Source organism: Lissotriton helveticus, chromosome 2_1 (genome assembly GCF_964261635.1).
Source record: "Lissotriton helveticus chromosome 2_1, aLisHel1.1, whole genome shotgun sequence".
Lineage (NCBI taxonomy): Eukaryota > Metazoa > Chordata > Amphibia > Caudata > Salamandridae > Lissotriton > Lissotriton helveticus.
Genome location: NC_136059.1, coordinates 881,527,539 through 881,547,007, shown reverse-complemented (window position 1 = coordinate 881,547,007; position 19,469 = coordinate 881,527,539).

The window sequence follows — 19,469 nt, the reverse complement described above, 5'->3', positions numbered from 1 at the left end:
GATACATCATGAATGGCAGGGAAAGGTTAACCTAACACATTTTATGGTGACCTAACACAATGGTTGTGGTCTAATAAGACTTCAAATGGACGGTGTTTACCTCTATATATGCAAGCCCTTTCGAACAGAGAATCGACTAAGAGATGTGAATAGTGTAAGGATTTCTATATAACACCCCATACTGGCAATGCAGCCTTCCATGACAAGCAGTCACTTCCAAGATGGCATCGGAGCGTTGGAAGCAGTGACGTATTCCATGACAGAGTACAGGCCGGGTGGCCCAATTCGGGTTACCCCATTATAATGGTCAATTCGGTTCAAAGCACCAAAAGCTGTAAAATTGCGCAGGCAGCCAGGTTAGAGTCTCGGCTTCAGACCAACATCCTGTGATTCTGAGCAAATCACCTAATCATCTAGTGCTCAAACAAAAAAAGACAAAATTGATGCAACGTTGTTTCATGTGTACCCGTGCCTAAATAAAAAAAAATAAGTAATGTGTAACATAACTGGAGCTCATGTTAAGAACTCCAATACCTTCAGGTTGAGTTCGCACTCGAAAGTAAAGAAGCACCAGGCACAAGAGGGAGTGGGAGAGGGAAAATAGTATCTTAATCATCGAACGAGCAGCAGACTGCCACTAAATAAGTTTAATTAATCTGTGCTTAGTCCATGCTCTACTTGAAGGAACAGAACTGATGCATGGACTGTGCTGCCCTATTAAAGCAAAGAATAGCCAAGATGGACCAAACCAAAAGTAAGTAATGGGCGGACTCCAAGCCCTTTACTAGATACAATACCCCTCAGAGCAACTGCGCATGCGCGCTGTTAGTCGAGAGCTAAACACAAGTAAATGCCATTGAATAAGAAACAAGCAAATGAGCGTGACAAGTGTGCCAATGGGAATCAATGGGTTGGCTGTAAGTCCACTGTAAGTTGTTGGTATGATCCACACATGAACTTTTAACAGCAAACAGTTGAAAATTGTCTCTACACGAGACCTAAAAAACATCATCATTGAAAAGAATATCGTATTAATCTACTTCTGAAAATATGCGCTGCTCTCCATTCAAACAATGCGCACTTTATCTAACAAATTAACCTTTGAGGTCAGAAATATTTCAAAGAAAAAATGAAACAGCTCACTTCTGAACATAAAACGAAGGTAACTCGGGATATCTATTGCTATAACCATTATAATGGGCAAGCTGCGGTCATCCTATCAAGAATCCCAAATAAGGAACCGCGGACAAGTATAACTCATTGGAGAAATGGTTTGACAACTCTGATTGCTTCCATCGCTCTCAGACTAATGACCCTCTGAGGTCCATCAATCACAGGGGCCGCGCCGAGGAAATCTAGGCCAGGTCTGTTTTCATCTTCTCCTTCGGATGTGTACATTTCTAACAAATGGTGTGTTACAGGAGTTACTGCTAGAAGCTACACAAAGAGCGGAAGAGAAGAAACAGATGCAGTTTGTCAGTGACCTTTGTAACAAGTAGTCAAACATAAGCTGTGAGTTAGTAGAGAGAGAGTAAAATGGATGAGCTATAATAAATGAACCCCTAAGTTTTACTAATCGGGAGAAAATAACACTTTATATTATTTTAGAATATTTGGTGTGAGTAAAACCAAACAGGGTAGGAAGCTGCATGCAGTATGTGGTTGTACCATATTTGGTCTCCTGTTCGTAGAGATGCCGTGCCCAGATTTACTAAGATTTTGCTTTGGAATTGCATAATTTTTGTAGCGCAACCTGATGCAAAATCTATTTTGGCATGTACTAAGCCAGGCAAAGTTGATTTGTGGCTTTGCGTGGTTTGTATATACAAAGAAATGCAAGAAAGTCCTTAGCTCTTCCTTGCGTTACTTTGCTTTGGGTATGCTTTACATGGGTGGAGCATGTGCTTTCCTGTGCATCCATCCATGTATTTACAAAGACTTGGAAACCTGACTTTGAACCTACCCATCATAGGCGTCAAAAGGAGAAATATCTTCTTTTCTCCTCGTTGTTTCCTCTTTCAATGAGTGCCGCATTCAACAGCACATATTGAAATGGGAATATGCCTCTAAGGATTGTTTCTGTGCAAGAAAAGAAGGTATCCCTTCCTGCACAAAACAATACTGCCCATAATGCAAGCACCCTTGCACCAAGGGTGCCTGCATTAGCTTGAGACAGCCACATATTTGCACGCACATAAAGGCAGCTGAACAGTACTGTATCGTTGTACATATGGCACTGTTTAGCTCTATGCCATCCACATAAGGCAGTGTGCTCTTCTGCAAGTACAGAGATCATCTGTATCAACCAGTGAATATAGAATGGTTGCCCTTTACCCATGCCCTTTACCCATGCATTGGAACTCAACCCTGACTTTGCTGCCATCACTGATCTGTGGTGACATCATTCAAGTGTGGGAGGCCACTACCCAGAGAAGCAAGTAGCAACCAGGCAACCACAGCCAGCACCATACACAGTGAGTCATCTGCAATGATAGAGATTTCACACTGCACATCTCTTCCCAGGAGTAAGCCCTCTGACCCTTGGTTGAAGGCATACTCTCTCCCCAGCAGCTCCGCGCCTATTTCACCGCCGTTGAGCCTCCAATCCTCCTCCTGGGAGGTGTTCGATATCGCAGCCTGCCAGTTTCCCTCCGGGTGCCTCTGCCCATTGTCTCTGCCTGTCATGTTTTAATTCCTGGTATTGTCTTGTGTTTTAAGTCATGGTATTGCCTTGTATTTTGTTATTTTCCTTACACCTTATTGCCAGTATCTGTGCCCATTCTCACCATTCTCCTCGCTTCCATTTCCCGCCACTGCTGCCCCTACGGCCCAGCCCCCTGCCCACATCAAATCCCACCTCCCATCTGCTCCCCCCTCCCCTACTTAATGGGGGCCACTTTGCGGTCACGCTGAGGATGCGCGCAGGAGGCACACCGCTGTCGCGCCGAAGGCATGACTAAGGCAAGCCCTTCTGCGCCCGTCTGCGACCAGAACCCCTGGATCTACAACCTCCCACCGCTACGAATCCACCCTCCTCGCTCTCAATCCCGGAAGACCCAGAGACTGCCAACAGGCCTCACCGAACACGACCCACAGCCAGTTATCCTGCCTCCACTGCCTCCGGACTTTCACCACCACCCGGCCCCCAACACCAGCACCAACAACACCCTCAGATGCTTCCTCCTTTAAATGGTTGTGTTGAATTCCCCACCAATGTAATTGAAGGTGCATTTTAAAATAAAACACAAAATAATAGTTATTTATCTAGTATTAACGTTCAAGTTTTAACTAAAATGAAATGCAAACTATTGTAGTATGCGTTCACATTTACCCGTACTAGGCCTCCAAATACTAAAGCGACATTGCTCGACAACTGGTTGAATATAAAATGCTGAACCAGATATAAAAGCTTCACTTTCCGATCTTTCTATTCTTATGTGTAAATAAATAAAGAGTTGCATGAATGTATTTATTTAAGATCTGTACAATGTTTCTGCTTAGACAAATAAATTGTTAACACATCATTAGAAATGGTTGTTAAAAAAAGTAAAAATCACACATAAACCTGCAGCATTTAAACATGAACTTGACCTTTTCAACTTGTTTTTTCAATGAATAGTTTTCTGCAGAGTATTTCCTTAATACAGATGTTCAAGTTTTACATAGATCATTGTCAGAAAAACAAAGAAGTTGATATTTCAGAAAGCAAGTCATGTAGATAAATATGTGGGAAAGCAGTCTTGAATATGACATTTTTCCACATAAACATAAAATGATAGAATAACATTTAAAACTAACATCCCTGTCTATGAACTATTGTATTTGTGTGAGGAGCAGAGTGATCTTATTCCCAGGAAAACACTTGAAAGCTGATTGGACGAGAGGATGCAACATGAACTGCAACATCATTTTCAACTGTTTATAATAATGCATGTTCCTAGAGTAGGTTACCATTTTTGTTGTCCACCTCTATTGATGACTTTCCAGCCATCTTTTTGCCTGCAATTTTTCATAATTCCATGTGACTTGTCTTTATGGCTTTCCCAGACCATTTTTTACCCTTCTTTATTCCACGTTGCTCTGAGACTCTACTGAGTTTCTTGAACCTCTCTTTATCAAAAGCTCTGCTTGATGTACTTTGATTATGTGAACTACTCTATATGCTGAAGTTTCATGCTTTCTCTCTCTCCCTCTCTCTGTTGGACTTGGCCCTTTTCTGGCAGGCTCACCCCTAAACTTTTTGCCCTGTCTGGTGTTGGTGATTTAGGCCTCTGGGCACTTTAGCCCTGTGCTCCAGTGCAAAGTGTGTGCGCTCTCTATGTACGCGTGGAGAGATTGGCCTGCCCTCCCATAGGAATGCATTGAGAATAAGTGTCTGTGGTAATTCCTGGTGTGAGAGGAGCGGCAGGGGTGAGTTTAGTATGTATGAACTCGTGAGAATAAATGCTGCGCAATGGTGTGCACAGATTTATGATGACTTCTAGAAGTGGGCATTTCTGTGTGCTATGTGTCTGCCTGCCTAATGTGAATTGCAAGTCTGGCTTGTGAGTGACAGGGGCTGAGAGGTGTGTGTGGATCCAGGAGGGGCAGGGTGAGTCAGCGCTAGGCTGAATGGGACATCTGGGCTTAGAGTAGTGGGAGGGGTAATCCCCTGACTCTGAATAGGATGGTGCCTTCCCTAGTAAATGCTGGCTCCGTCCCCTGTGGTGTGTCTGATGACGAGCCCCCACCTGACAATGGGGAAGAGGAACTTGCAAAACAAAGTGCTCCAAATCCCCCCTGAACCAGTTGCATCTGGTTCCCCCATGCCCAGCACTTTAGATAAAGGATTTGGTGATAAAAATATAGGGGCTGTGACCCCATGATTTTGTTCAGTTCTTGTTCCTGAATCCTGCCTGGGCATGCTGTTGCTGGGGTCCAGGGGGGGGTTGCCATGAGGGCTTGCCACTCTGGGCCCTGCATTTCCCCTTGATCTCTGAGGACCTTGTTCTGCATTGCGCACTGTGAGTACTTTTATTTTTATTTCCCAGGGCCTCAAGAACTTTTCCTTTCTTTGCCTGCTAGACGTTTTTGCTCTGCCTTTGCCCCGGACGTTTCTGGGGCATAGCACCTCGTGAGCGCTGTACTTCCATTGCCCCAGTAGGGAGTGAGGGGCTGGCGAAGTGCCGCATGCCGCTGCCGTGATCCGCGGGAATCCCGATGTGGGGATTCCCCCTCATTGCTGGAAAGGCGGGTGCCCACCCTGCCTTGCGGAATTTTATTTTGAGGATTGGCGGGAGCCTACCCCGCTGTGCTGTGCCTTTTGGATGGCGGGTGCCCAGCCCGGAATAGTTGCTGGTTTGATGGGTGCCCACCGCGCCATTATCATTGACTGAAGCGGGTGCCCACCCCGCGTTTCACCGCCGCAGCTCGAGCCGCTGAAGAATTCCTCTCCAGGCCACTCTCAGTGCGACCCAAAGTCAGGCACCTTGCCCGAGTCTCGTAAGCTCCACAAGGAAATCCTGGGTCCCTGGGGCCTCATTAATGAGGCCGTCCGTCACTTTTACGCCGCTGGTGCGTCACTTTTTGCAACGCACCATTGGCGTAAAAAATGTGTCTTGTTGCGCCATATTTACAAAGTGACACATCTAGGTAGATGCATCACTTTGTAAACCCCTGCGCCACATTATTCCTGCGACAGGTATAATGTATGCATGGGGGGGCGTTTTGACGCAAGAAAGGGTCGTAGAAGTGATGCAGTGAAATCTATGAGATTTCACTGCGCCACTTCTAGGACACAAATGCGTCGATTTCTTACGCCTGCCTCACAGCAGGCGTAAGACTGACGCAGGCCCTTTCACATGGGGCTTGCCCCATGTGAAATGATACATTGCTGGAGTTGCGTCACTTTTGTGACACACTCCAGCAATGCGTCACTTTTGCGCCATACAGATACGTCAGAAATACTGACGTACCTGTAACTCCTTGCGCAATGATGCGTCATACTGTAAATATGACGCATCATTGGTGTAGCAAGGAGGGTGCAGTGAATAGTGACGCATCGCTGTTTTCACGCAGCGATGCGTCACTTTTCATAAATGAGGCCCCGGGTGCAGAAGAGCTTTGGCGCAAGCCTTAGCCAACCAGAAATCCCATTTCTAACACTCTCTCTCGCTCTCTCTGGCACTAGGACCCTTTATAGGTTCTGACTGACACTTTTTTTCTCCTGAGTTTTAGAATAGGGATTCTTTTCTTTATGGAATGCGTTTTATGCATTTTCATTATGATTATTGATTAACCATTTTGATTTTCAATTTGTCATATTTGTGAGGTAATGGAGTATGCGTTTTGAAGGAATTTGTGATGTGCATGTCATTATTGTAAAGAAGTTGAAGAAGTTATCAGGCTCGACGTAGCCTACGATCCAGGGATATTGATATTGATACTGAGATAAGTGTAGATTACACTTTATGGTTTTTTGTGTCTGCTAAAGATTTGTGCTGTAGATAATGACGTACCGTCAACTGCATCTTTGATACATGGATTATAATGAATTTGTTGTGAATGTACTAATGTTGATTGATGTTTGCAGAACCTAAATATGCAAACGGTAAAGCTACATTTATTAGGGGATTTTCCCCTTGGTCGAGATTTCATTTACATGTGTAAAAAATCATTTCTGTGTAAAAAAGTCAGAAGGTGTAAAAACCCTAATTTTCTGATGTGGAATTACCTTTGGTTGTCTTTAGTGAAGCAGACAAAGATTTGTTTATTTACATTTGTTTAAAGTTGTAGAATTGTGTGTGTGAGAGAAAATTGTAAAGGAGGATGTACCACTGCAAGGAGTGAGATCAAACATCATAGTGTGCCTTGCTGAGATTGGTTGTTTGGTGCTCCGATTGGGTAAGGATGACACAATACTGCACTGCATTAGGTCAATTATATAAGTGCAGCTTTGAGATTGGTTAACGAGCCTTCAAGTATTAAAGCTGTAACAGGATTGGAGAAAGAGACTCACGTTTATGGAATAAAATCAAAACATTGAATATTTAATTGATTTACAGAACATTTTCTGTTGAACTTTGTAGAAATCATGAAATGTTTTAAAGGAATTAAGAGCTTTGTGAGGGGTGATTTGACAATTCTAGTATGGGAAGGTGAAGAGGTGCCTCCCGAGGGTACACCAGCACATTATATGACAAAGAATTTGGGGTTAAATACGTTTGTGTTTTCGTCAATACTGCAAGATCACTGAGAATGCTGATCCTTTGAGATTTCCAAAATATGGTACATTTGAACTGAGAATATTAAAATATTAAGAGAAAAGCTTAATGACATGAAGCTACCACCTAGACCCACACAGTATAAAGTATTAAATATTTGGAAGAAAACAGCACATGAGAAAGAGAAATACCAGAATAAAACTAGAATAGCAATGTGTAATTATGCAGATGCTTGATGGGATGAGGAACAACAGAGATAGAGGAAAGCAATAGTCAAGGGAAACAGACTATACCCAGCTATTACTACTGATGAACCTGAGTAGCCGAAAAAGAATAAAACACAGGGCAATGAACAGGGCAATGAAGACAAAAAAAAGAAAAGAAGACAGTAACAGATAGTAAATTAAGGGGATGAAATATTGTACGCATTGTTAGCGTTGCATCCACCACCCTGTATGGTACTACTATGACTACAGTGGCTACTGTCCCTGTTAAACACAGTGCAATCGAGATTGAGAGACCGTTTCATACATCTCAGATTGCTCCTGCACCTGTTGGTGTAGCACCAACTGTGGTAAAACCTTGTGTTGCTGCATCGATTGTGACTGTTCCAGTACAATCACCATATGCTTCCGATGGGCTCAAGGAGCCAGCCGGCCAGTTGGAACTGCCAACATAATCCCATATGCACAGCGTTTCCACTGTTGGGATTATGATATCGGTTACCGGCAGCCTTTCCAGGCTTCAGTGGCCTCCGTTGGGGGGGAAAAGAGGGCACCATAGGGGCCCCCCTGTAAATCTCTGCTCGATGTGGAAGGCACTGTGAGGTGCTTCCTACACGGTGCAGGGGTTTACAGTGACACCCATTTCTCTATGGGAGCTTGTGCTGCAAATGGGAGTCTGCGACCACACCATGTGCGGTCGTATCATGATTGCGGTTTGGACTGCCAACACGAGGTCGGTCGGTTTCAAAACTGCAGGGATGTCAGTCGGAGGAAACTCAAACCAACATTCTAATTAGGGCCTAAATGTTTGAAAATTAAAGGCTGAATTGGAAGAAATTACTAGAGGTTGTTTAGATCTTGAGCATTTGAACTAGTATTAGGAAAAAGAACAGATTTACTTGTGTAAAGAGATTACCAGATAAGTAGCAACTACGCTTGACAAACTAACTGATTTGGCCCAAAAAGAATAAGTTGATCTTTCAAAAAGCTTTCCATTGCAGGAAAGTTTCAGAATGCAACTGAATGATGAAGCTATTGAGAAAATGCGTTCTCCAAGAATGGGATTACACATAACAGAATCAGTAAAATGCTTTTGCAAATGGAGTGATTTTGAAAACATAGAGAGCAAATGGGCAAGGAATAATGAGAGGAAAAAGAAACAACCAGAAACAGTTGGAGAAAATAATAAACAAGATGAGGCAGAAGCTTCGGCTTATCCATTAAGGGTATTAGTGTATGTTCATCTACCTTGGAGCAGCGGCAATCTTGCAGCAATTATGACAAACTTTCCAAAGTTTGGAGATAAGCCTGTACAATGGTACACACAAGTTGACAGATTATTTAAAATTTCAACAGTGTTGCTTGGAGATAAGCCTGTACAATGGTACACACAAGTTGACAGATTATTTAAAATTTCAAAAGTGTTGCGTAACTATTTGAATACATTCTTTTATATTGCAGTGCCAAATGATTTATGGTCTGAGTGTAAAGTTGCTTTACAATGGCCGCATGAAGGCCCAATGAGAGCTGCCTGCATGAATGCACCATCTCCTATTGTCATGGAGAATATGAAGCAGTGATTATACTCCTGAAAGGAAAAGTTCCTTCAAAAGATATTGATAGGGTAAATATTAAAATAACCTTACAAGAGCCAGAAGAATCAGGGCATGATTACTATGAGCAATTGCTTCAGGTGTTTCAACAAAACAGTGGAAGGGAGTATCCTGAACTGAGTGACATGGGATTTTTCGTATCTCAGTTTCCTATTGAGTTAAGACCAGAGATCAGTATGCATATACAACGGAGCATGATTTGCTGGAAGAGTACATCATTAGATGAGATCCTGAGGTATGCAAAGTATTGCAATGATGAGCAAGAAATTAAGTATAAAAATATAAAAAGCATAAATGGAAATTCATGTTAGCCCAGATGAAGTTTGATCAGAAAAGTTTTCACAATCAGTTGTTTGCAGGAAATCAGGGTGATGTGTAAGGTGTTGTTTTACAAGCTGGAGTACAAGGTACTCAAGGAGGATTTGGTTTTTCAGAGGGTAGAGGTAGAGGTGTTCCGGTCAATTAAAATTCTGGTGTAGACGTCGTAATGCGGAAGAAAATGACCCCTAATTACCTCTGTAACAAGAGTGGGCATTGGAAGAGGGAGTTTAAACTGAATCTAGCTAGAGTAAACTGATGTGTCCACGTGCAGGGAGGAAATCAGAAGCAGATGCAAAATATGCCAGTTCAGCAAATGCAAGTGCCAATTCAGAAACAGGTTCCAATGATGCAGGTCCACAACCCCAGATGGTCCCAAAAAATATGGGAAACCCTAGATTTAATATGAACTGGATGCCCAAAGCAAATCTAAACCCAGTGCAGAATCAGAATCAATTTCACCAGTTTCCTATGTTAGATAATGACAGTTTTGGCTCCGACAATTTCCAATGATGATGCCTGATGGGAGAGGAATATTGCATGCTTGGTACAGTCTTTTAGGTCGACCCTGTAAAAATAGGTTTGATTGAGGAAAAACATCAGTTCATTGACTGTGAGTCAAGTCCTGGAAACCTGTTAGGGAGAGATTTATTCTGCAAGTTAAATTGCACAATTTACTCTACACCAGATGGTGTTGAGTTTCGAACACATGATGAAGACCTACAGTTTAAATTGCCCTGACAAAGCATAGCTGTAGGTTTGCGCCCAGTGAAAACAATGTAATTATTGCAATAACTTCAATGAATATCTTTGCATGATAACTCATCGCTGTGTTCACTTTCTGCATGTTCCTCGGGTTTTGACTGAACATTATGTGCAAGGTCGAACAACAATGCCCCTTGTTATTTTGATATGGCCAGGTCTAAGCCCTTAGAAAAAACATACTGATTCAGCTGTTGTTTGGACAAATGTACTTTGGTTTTATTAGAATACACAAATAGGTAGCATACACTTGAGAGGGACCTTTCCAGGGAGAAGAGTGAGACAGCACCTATCATGTAGATCTACCATCTATAGGCTAAGGTATGGGGTCTGCTGACAGAGCCCAGAGATGTTCTAATATATAATAATACTCCTTCTTAGCAAGGGGAGGGAGGTTAGGCTCTATAGTCTTTCCATGATGACATCTACCTTCATCATTTATGGACTAGCTGCTATGCTGACTGTATTTGTACTATGCATTTTCCTGCTTGCTGTGGCACATATACTGCATATTAGGGCACATTAGTTAAAATAAATATTTTAAACTGTTTTGTGTCTCTGTCAGATCTTATTGTGGACAAGAATGATAGCAAAAGGGTGTCTAGTTACCGCGGGCCTGAGAGATTTAGGAGTGTTGTGTTCTGGGGTGTCTGATCATTTGTTTCTCTGTTAGTGAGTAGGAGAGCAAGTGAGACACTATAGCTAGTCAGTCCTGGGCTCATGGGTACTAAGGTGGTAGGATGACTCAGTCCCTATACACCTAGGTCCTATAATCTTGTTCATAATTCTGTGTGTGTGCAGAATCCCTGCAACAACAACTGAAAAGCTTCCTTCAGATTTAAAAGAGACAGTGAACCCAGAAATATGGGACTTCACAAGGAACGATATCATACTGAGAATAACACCTGCAATTGAAGACCTATTAAGAAAAGAGATTTTAAAGGAAATTATCAGAAGTCCTTGCAATTCTTCAATCATGAGTTTGCAGAAGCCCAATAGTAAACATTAGATTGTGGAGGGTGTTCGAAAAATTAAAAACATTGTTGTCCTATGGTACCAAATATAGCCACCATACTTTTACAGATTCCGTGCACTGCAGAATGGTTCACTAATGTGGACTTGTGCCAGGCCTTTTTCTCTGTGCCATTGCATGAGGCTAGCCTGTCCCTAGTCTCTTTTTTATTTCAACAGCAGGTTTTGGCATGGTGCTAAGTTACAGAATCTCTGCGGATGCCTTACAATTTAGTCCTCAGGCATTACATTGATGACCTACTTGTGGCATCAGACATGCATGAAGCTTGCAGACAGGATAGGATTGCACTTTTAAAACACTTGGCTGAGAATGGAAGCAATGTGTCTCCAGGAAAATTGCAATACTGTCAACTGAAGTCCAGCATTTGGCGCATATCATAAAGAAAGCAGTGATAAATGTGTCACTAGAGAGAGTGGAAGCGATGCTTCAAATGAATCTGCCTTAAACTCAGAGAGAAGTCAGAATGTTTTGGGGAATGGATGGACTCTGTAGACAATGGATACTGAACATTTTCCTAGTGACAAAGCCTTTACTGAGGTTGATGCACAAAAATGTGCCTGATTCGCTTGAAAGCTTTTCGAGAGCTAAGAGAAAGTCTCTGTAGTACCCGGCACTGGGACTGTCAGATTACAGTAACATGTTTTGCAGTGAGAAGGCGGGCTGTGCTTTCTCAGCACTTACTCAGATGCATGGAGATGCTCGAAGACCTGTGGCTTATTTGTCGACTAACTTTGACCCTGTAGCTGCAGGATTGCCCGGCTGTCTTAAAGCAGTTGCAGCTGTTGGTGTCAGTATTGAGAGGAGTGAGAATATAGTGGTGGAACATTCTTTAACTATTATGGCATTTCACTCCATAAACATATTGCTCATTAGAACGAAAACCTAGAACATGACTAATAGTAGGCTCACTAAGTATGTGCAACAGATCTTGGTGGCAGAGAATTTGAAATTAAAGCGCTTCCGAATTTTGAATCCCTCTAATCTATTACCCATAATTAAAGGTGTTCATGATGAGGAGGAGAAGGGGGGAAGGGTTGGCCTAACGGCTAAGGCGCTCGACCTCGGACCTGGGGATCTGGGTTCGAGTCTCAGTAACGACGCCAAAAAACCCCTGTGATTCTGGGCAAAACACTTAATCTCCCCGTGCCTAAAAAAAAAAAAAAAAAAAATTAAAGTGTGTCCTCATGTAACGTAACTGGTGCTATGTAAAGCGCTCTGATAACTGATTCGGTTCGGTTCTAGTTCGCGCTATATAAAACTCTGCAAAATAAAAAATGATGAAATTGAACATGATTTTCTAGATGTCACAGACTTAAGCACGAAGCAAAGGTCAATCATTAAAGATGAACTCTTGAATGAACATCATTATGTAATTTTTTGTCAATGGCTCATGTTTGAGAAACTTAGAAGACACCCTGAGAGCAGATTATGCTGTGTGTACCATTCAAGATGTTGTAGAAATGGCATGGGTTCAAGGTATTACCTCACCACAATTTGCAGAATTGATTGCCCTTACCAGAGCTTACAGTTTAACAACCCAGTTGAGAGACGCTATATTTACAGATAGTCAGTATGGCTTTGGTGTTGTCCATGACTTTGGACAGTTATGGTCACAAAGAGGTTCTATGACCTCTTCTGGAACTCAAACCTGTAATGAGGAACATTTAAGAAATGTACTCAAAGAACTGTAATTACCAACAGAGGTCACAATGTTTAAGTGTGCAGCGCACCAAAGTGGCAATGGTTACATTGCAGTTGGAAAATATGTATACTGACAAAGTTGCACAGCATTGTGGACTTGTGGTCAGCACATTTAACGGGGCTTACACAAATTAATCTGAAGAGGACACTGTGTTTTCAATGTTGTTGGCAGTAGCTGATACATGGAAAGAGCTTAAAAGATTGCAGGCAAATGTTTTAGAAGCTGAACTGCTGGACTGGATCAGAGCAGGCTGTGAGAAAAACGCAAATGACATTTGGATGTCAGTGGGTGGAAGACCAGTGCTGCCCGACAGTTTGTTGTTTCCAGTGACACAACATTTTCATGGACACACACACATCTAGGAAGAGATGCAATCGTTAGGCTTTTGAGACATAATTGATTTAACCCCAGGTTCCAGATGCTTGCGGAGGAATTGTGCCATCGCTGTGTGACATGTCAACAGGTGAATGTAGGGAAAAGAACACCTGTAACACTGAGTCACATAGGGAAATCAGGTGGTACCTACAATAGGATGCAAATGGACTTCATCAAAATGCCTGTTTGTAACAGGTTGCAATATGTTTTGGTTATAGTGTTCATAATCCAAATTACTTCTTGCTTGATAGTGGAAAGGAGCTGCTATGGCCCCAGGGGGAGAGAAAGACTGTTGGGGCTTGAGGAGTGCTGGTGTAAGTGGGGCCCAATGTCAGTAACAGACAGTTTTACCTCATTTATATATATCCTTGAGATCCAGTTGGTTTTTTGCCTCCCTGGAGGCAGATTGGAGGTATCTCCTCTAATCTTCCCCGCAGGTGGGAGAAAGACTTTTGGGGCTGTAAGGGTGGAAGGAAAGCCCAATGTATACCAACCACCACCCAAGTAAAAAAACAACAACCATAGTTGTAGCCCGTTTTCTGCCCCCGTGTGAAGGGCATTAAAGGTCAGCAAGGGCAGTGAAAGCTGTACAGTCTGCTACAAAAAAAAGGTAAGCGTGGGGGCAAAAAGAAGGTTTTCGGAGTCAAGGGGGACACGGTAAGATCAGGCGAGAGTGAAAGTGAGTCAGCCTCTACATCAATTGCGCCAGTGCCAGTTACAACATATTTTTAGCCTGGCAAGTCTTTTAAATCAGTGACTGCTGCACCTGTTTCTCAAAGCCTAAAGATTTTGGGTCCAGCTAGAACTAAGAAGCCCTCCTCTTATTTGAATACAGAAATTAAAGCAAAGCGCGCAAAAGAATCTAAGACACTAAAAGGCTCTAATATATCTATAGGTGCTGGGGCTGGGGCCAAAATTACACCTTCACTGCGCTCCTACTTCAAGGCCATTCCACAAGTGCTGCATCTTAAGGAGGGCTTTAGCCCGGATCAGTTTATTTCCTCGGTTGCCAAAACGCTGTATTTAAGCCGAGCTGCCGCCAACAGTATGGATGAGTCCCCTTTTACGGCCCTTACAGACGGTTTCTGCTCGGGTGAAGTCACGGACGCCGACGCCGACATAATTGTAAGCACAAATATTGACTATACTGCAGGGGAGGCAGAAACTGTACCACCCTCCCAGGATGTCGAAAAAACCTCAATACCACTAGAAGGGGCAGGGGTGAGCTCAGAGGATATGGCAGATATTATTGGAATCGGTTAGTGCTCAGGTAGAGCCTCTACAGGCTGTTACTGATGCCCCCACGACTCCCACTTTGCAGTCTATGTTTCTAGCTTTGACCAGTGTCATTAAAAATGGCTTTGACGCTTCTAAAGCAAATCAACTTGAGATAAGGAATTTCTGTGAGTCCCTGGACAACAAGATAGACGGCCTGTATGCAAGAACATCAGCCCTGGAAGAGACCGTGGCGGGACTGTCACTACATCTAGAACAGGCCAAAAGTGACATCATTAAACTTAAGAAAGAAGATCTGTTAATTGCTGAGAGGATGGAAATTCTCGAAAACAATCTTAGACATAGTAATTTATGTATTTTGAATGTCCCTGAGGGAAATGAAGGGTCCGACATCAAGGTGTATGTGGTCTCTCTTTTGAAAGAAGCTTTGAATTTAGTGGAGTCATCTGAAGACCTGGCCAAGGACATCCAACGGATTCATAGAGAAAAATCCTAATAAAGACAAACCTCGCAAAATTCTCGTAAACTTTCACACGTACACCCTTAAAGAAAATATTCTGACAGCGGCACTGAAGCACAAAATACTGACAGGTAAAGGGTTCAACTTCCAAGTTAGATCTGATCTTTCAAGGGCTACTCTCGAGAAGCAATGGGAACTTGGCAGGCGTCTGGACGCTTTCAGAAGTGCAGGCGCATCAGCTCAGCTTAAGTTCCCTGCTTCACTTAGAATAATGTATAACAATAAAATGTTTAACATTAGGTCAGTCCAAGAAGCAGATGAGCTACTGCTTAATATTGGAGGGTCTAAGGGTGGTGCGAAGGGCTCTACAGGTTGAGGGTTTTTCTATCAATTGCTCCCCTCTAGTACTCTTTAGAGGTTCCTATCTTAAACTTAAAGGGGAAAGGTAGGGGGAGTGAAGGAAGAAAGGAAGGAAAAATAAGAAGGAAGGAAAAGAAGGAGAAAAAAAAAGGAAAATAAAATGGGGTGAGCACATAGGTTAGATTCAGGGCTAGCATATTTGAAATTTGGTCTAGTTTTGTAACCGCTACCCCAAACAAATCGTCACTTAGGGAGTTTCCGAAGTTTACATGTATAATTGCACAATGGGAGTATTGGGTCGGGGCACTATCTTCTGGACTAGTTCCGGATAGATAGGGCAAGGGTTTCCCAGGGGGGGGTGGAGGGTAGTCCAGGGCACGGGGGGAGGGGTGGGTAGGGAGAAGTAAAACAAAAACCTCATTTCCGATAAGTTTTTGGTTTGTTGTTGCTGGTCAAGAATTATTGGTAGTAGTCTGGCAATTTTCTGTCTTTCGACTTGTGGTGGCTGTATGTGTTTGGGGCATGAAATTGCTGCCTCCTTATGAGTAATGTCAAAGTGGTCTCCTGGAATGTGAATGGCCTCCGCACCAGACCTAGGTCAGATAAGATCATGCAGTATTTGCGGGATCTGGATGCGCAGGTCATCATTCTCCAGGAGACCCACTTGACTGAGGCGGAAGTACTCTCATTGGTAAAGAAAAATAGGTGGATTGATTTTTCTATCTCTACCTCTCAATCTTCCAGTACTAGAGGAGTGACAATAATTTTTAACAAACCTCTTCAAGTTAGATTAATGTCTAAAATAGCAGATCCAGGTGGCAGATGGGTCATCGCTTCAGTGTTGATAGCAGGTACACCAATTACGTTAGTGGGCTATTATGGACCTAATATTGACGATCCATCTGTACTAAAGTCAATTTTTTCTCATTTATTGTCTTTTCCCGCTCCGACTATCCTGGCTGGAGATTTTAATATAGTGCTGGACCCCCGTTTACACAAAACCCCAAGCAGCCGACCTTTGACTCTTTCAAAAACAAGGGTGTTCTTACTTAGGTCCATGAAACAGTACAGGCTTGTCGATATCTGGAGATGTATGTCTGGAAATAAGCAGGGCGTCTCTTTTCGAAACTTGAAATACCACCATCAGTCTAGGATTGACTTTGTTCTAATTAATCAGCGTTTGGTCGAAAGCGTGAAAAAGATTGTATATCTTCCATCTCACCTATCAGATCATTCGGCCATCCTGATGGAACTTGGTGGGTTTCCTAAGACGTCTAGATCTTGGTTGTTTCATCGTTCGCTCTTATCAGCAGCAGATGATATATCCTTTTTACTTACTGAAACACAGCTGTTTATAGAGACCAATGTTGGATCAGCTGCCCCCGGGATAGTTTGGGATGCTTTTAAGGCCTTTTTAAGAGGCCTTATCACAAACAAGGTCTCATATCGAAGGAAGTGCTACAAAGAGAAGGTAGCATCCATAGAGGCAGAAATGCTGGTAGGGCAAGAGGAAATAGATCAGGTTCCATCTGGTATCTCTACTCAAGTTCTTGACAGCAAGTTGCTATCTTTGAAAGCGCAATTGGGGTCTGTGTTGAATCTACGCTTGCAGGAGAAATGGGAGGCTAGCAAGATAGCTCACTTCCAATTTAGAGAGGGGGCTGGTAAATTGCTGGCATGGAAGGCCAGAACCGACAGGGTTCGCAATAATATCGAGTCCATAGTTCAGGATAACACACGGTACTCATCAGATGGGGATATCAGGAGAATCTTTAGAGATTTTTTTTCAAACATCTATCACAAGGATAAAATATTGGAGAATGAAACTATTGACAACTGGTTGGATAAGATATCTCTTCCATCCCTATCCGATGAGCAACAGGCCTCTCTGAATGCTAGCATTACCGAGAGGGAGGTCAGGGCTGCCATCCTTAATAGTGGTAAGGGGAAGGCTGCTGGCCCAGATGGACTACCAGCCGAGATCTATAGGGTCCTAGAGCAATCAGTCGTCCCTTTTCTAACTAGGTTATTTAACCAAATCTTGCAGGAAGGAACATCTCCACCTGCTTCCTGGGATAGTGCTTCGATAACCATAATTTTAAAACCAGGGAAATCAGCACTAACCTGCGGGTCATACAGGCCTATATCCATCCTGAATGGGGATTACAAGATTTTTGCTTCGATTCTCGCGAAGAGGCTTGGTTTAGTAGCTCCAGATGTCTTGCACCAGGACCAGAGGGGGTTTGTGAAGGGCCGCCAATTGTACGAGCTAACCTATGATTTGATAGGGGCTATAGATATAGCAACAACGCATTCACTCCCTCTGGCAGTCTTAACACTGGATGCAACCAAGGCCTTCGACAGGGTGAACTGGGCGTACCTGTCGAGGGTCTTGGATAAGTTTAATATTGGAGATAACTTTGGTCGCGCAGTAAGACTCTTATATTCTAAGCCTTCTGCCTGTGTGTTGGTGAATGGCGAACTGTCAGATCCCTTTCCTATTACGAGGGAAACCCGTCAGGGTTGCCCTCTTTCCCCTCTATTGTTCGATCTATATATAGAGCCCTTCGCTCAGCGGTTGAGGGAAGAGGAGACTATTAAGCCATTTGTCTTTGGAGGGTGGGAGCGAAAAGTGGCTTTATATGCCAATTACATTTTGTTATTTTCTTCAGATATTAGCTCAGCCTTTCCAGCAGTCATTAATCTTGCGCTAGAATTTGGTGAAATATCAGGCTATGAGGTTAATGCCTCCAAGACTGAGGTAATGATCTGGAATGATACTGATAGTATATTGGAAGTACAGCCAACTGCTAGTCTCCGGTATCTGGGTCTGAATATAATCAAAGACATTAATAAAATCGCAATAGTTAATTTCACCAATGTCGCAAGGGAATGTCGCAATCTCATGCAAACTTGGTCCCATCTTCCGTTAACTTTGTTAGGACGTGTTAATTTAGTTAAAATGACTATCTTGCCAAAGGTGTCATTTCTCTTCAATACTATACCTCTTTTTTTCGACCCAACTGTTATCTCCAAGTTACAGAGAGACATAACATCTTTTATTTGGGATAAACATATCCCTAGAATTGCATGGAAGAAGCTCAGGCGGGGCAGGGAGAAGGGGGACTTGGCAGCACCGGATCTACAGGTATATGTTTGGGCTTTCCAACTTAGTCATACCCGAATGTTGTTGAAAATGCCGGTGGATCACGGAATTGGCTTGTTGTTCTCAGCTATGCTTAATGGGGAAGCGGTTTCACAATCAGGTTTTTTGTTTAAATTTGGAGACCCCAAATTCTTTAAGAAAATTAAGTTGAAAGTTTTGCAGGGGATGGCGAAAACATGGTATAAGGTGAGGACCTTAGTTAAACTTGGTTACTTTTCTAGCAGGGCCCCGCTTTGGGATTCTCCTGGAAGTCCCGAGTGGCTGAAAGACAGTTTATCTGCTCCCTTGCGTGTTGGTGGTCTGGAGGTATGGGGAGACATATTTGTGGAGGGGAGCATGTTACCATGGGAAGTTCTAAATATGAAAATAGGATTGAACCTCTCCAAATTTAAATATATCCAGATTACCAGCTGGATGCAGCATTATACCTCGCAAACATCAGCCCGAAGTCGAACTCCAATTGGCGGTGGCAACCAACTTGAGGCTCTACTTTTAGACAAACCATCGGACCAAAAAGGGGTTTCTGTATGGTATAACTGGATACTGGAGGAGTCTGAAGGAGAATTTCAACTTCCAGAGGCATTGTGGGGCTCTGCCCTTGCATGCCCTAACCAAACTCATTTGTGGACCATATCATTTCAAGTCTTATGGGATATTGTGAAGCCTGCATGGCTGCGTAGAAACCACCTATATACGCTTCATAGAGCATATTATTCTCCACAAAGGATTTCAAAATGTGTCCAAGGTTCCTTGATGGCCTGCGCTAGATGTGGCTTGTTGGAGGCCACCGACGCACATATGTTTTTTGAATGCCCATGTATTTCATTTTTTGGGGATTCCATTAGCAAGTTGCTTTCAGATTCATTGGGTTTCCAAATTTCTATAGATCTACCCCTTGCCATAATGAGAGTGAGTGATGGAATTCGAAGTCCAGCTAAAAATCTTATCTTCTACTCCATTTTGCTGGCAAGAAGGGAGATCTGTATAAGGTGGAAGGATCAGCAACCTCCGTCACTAC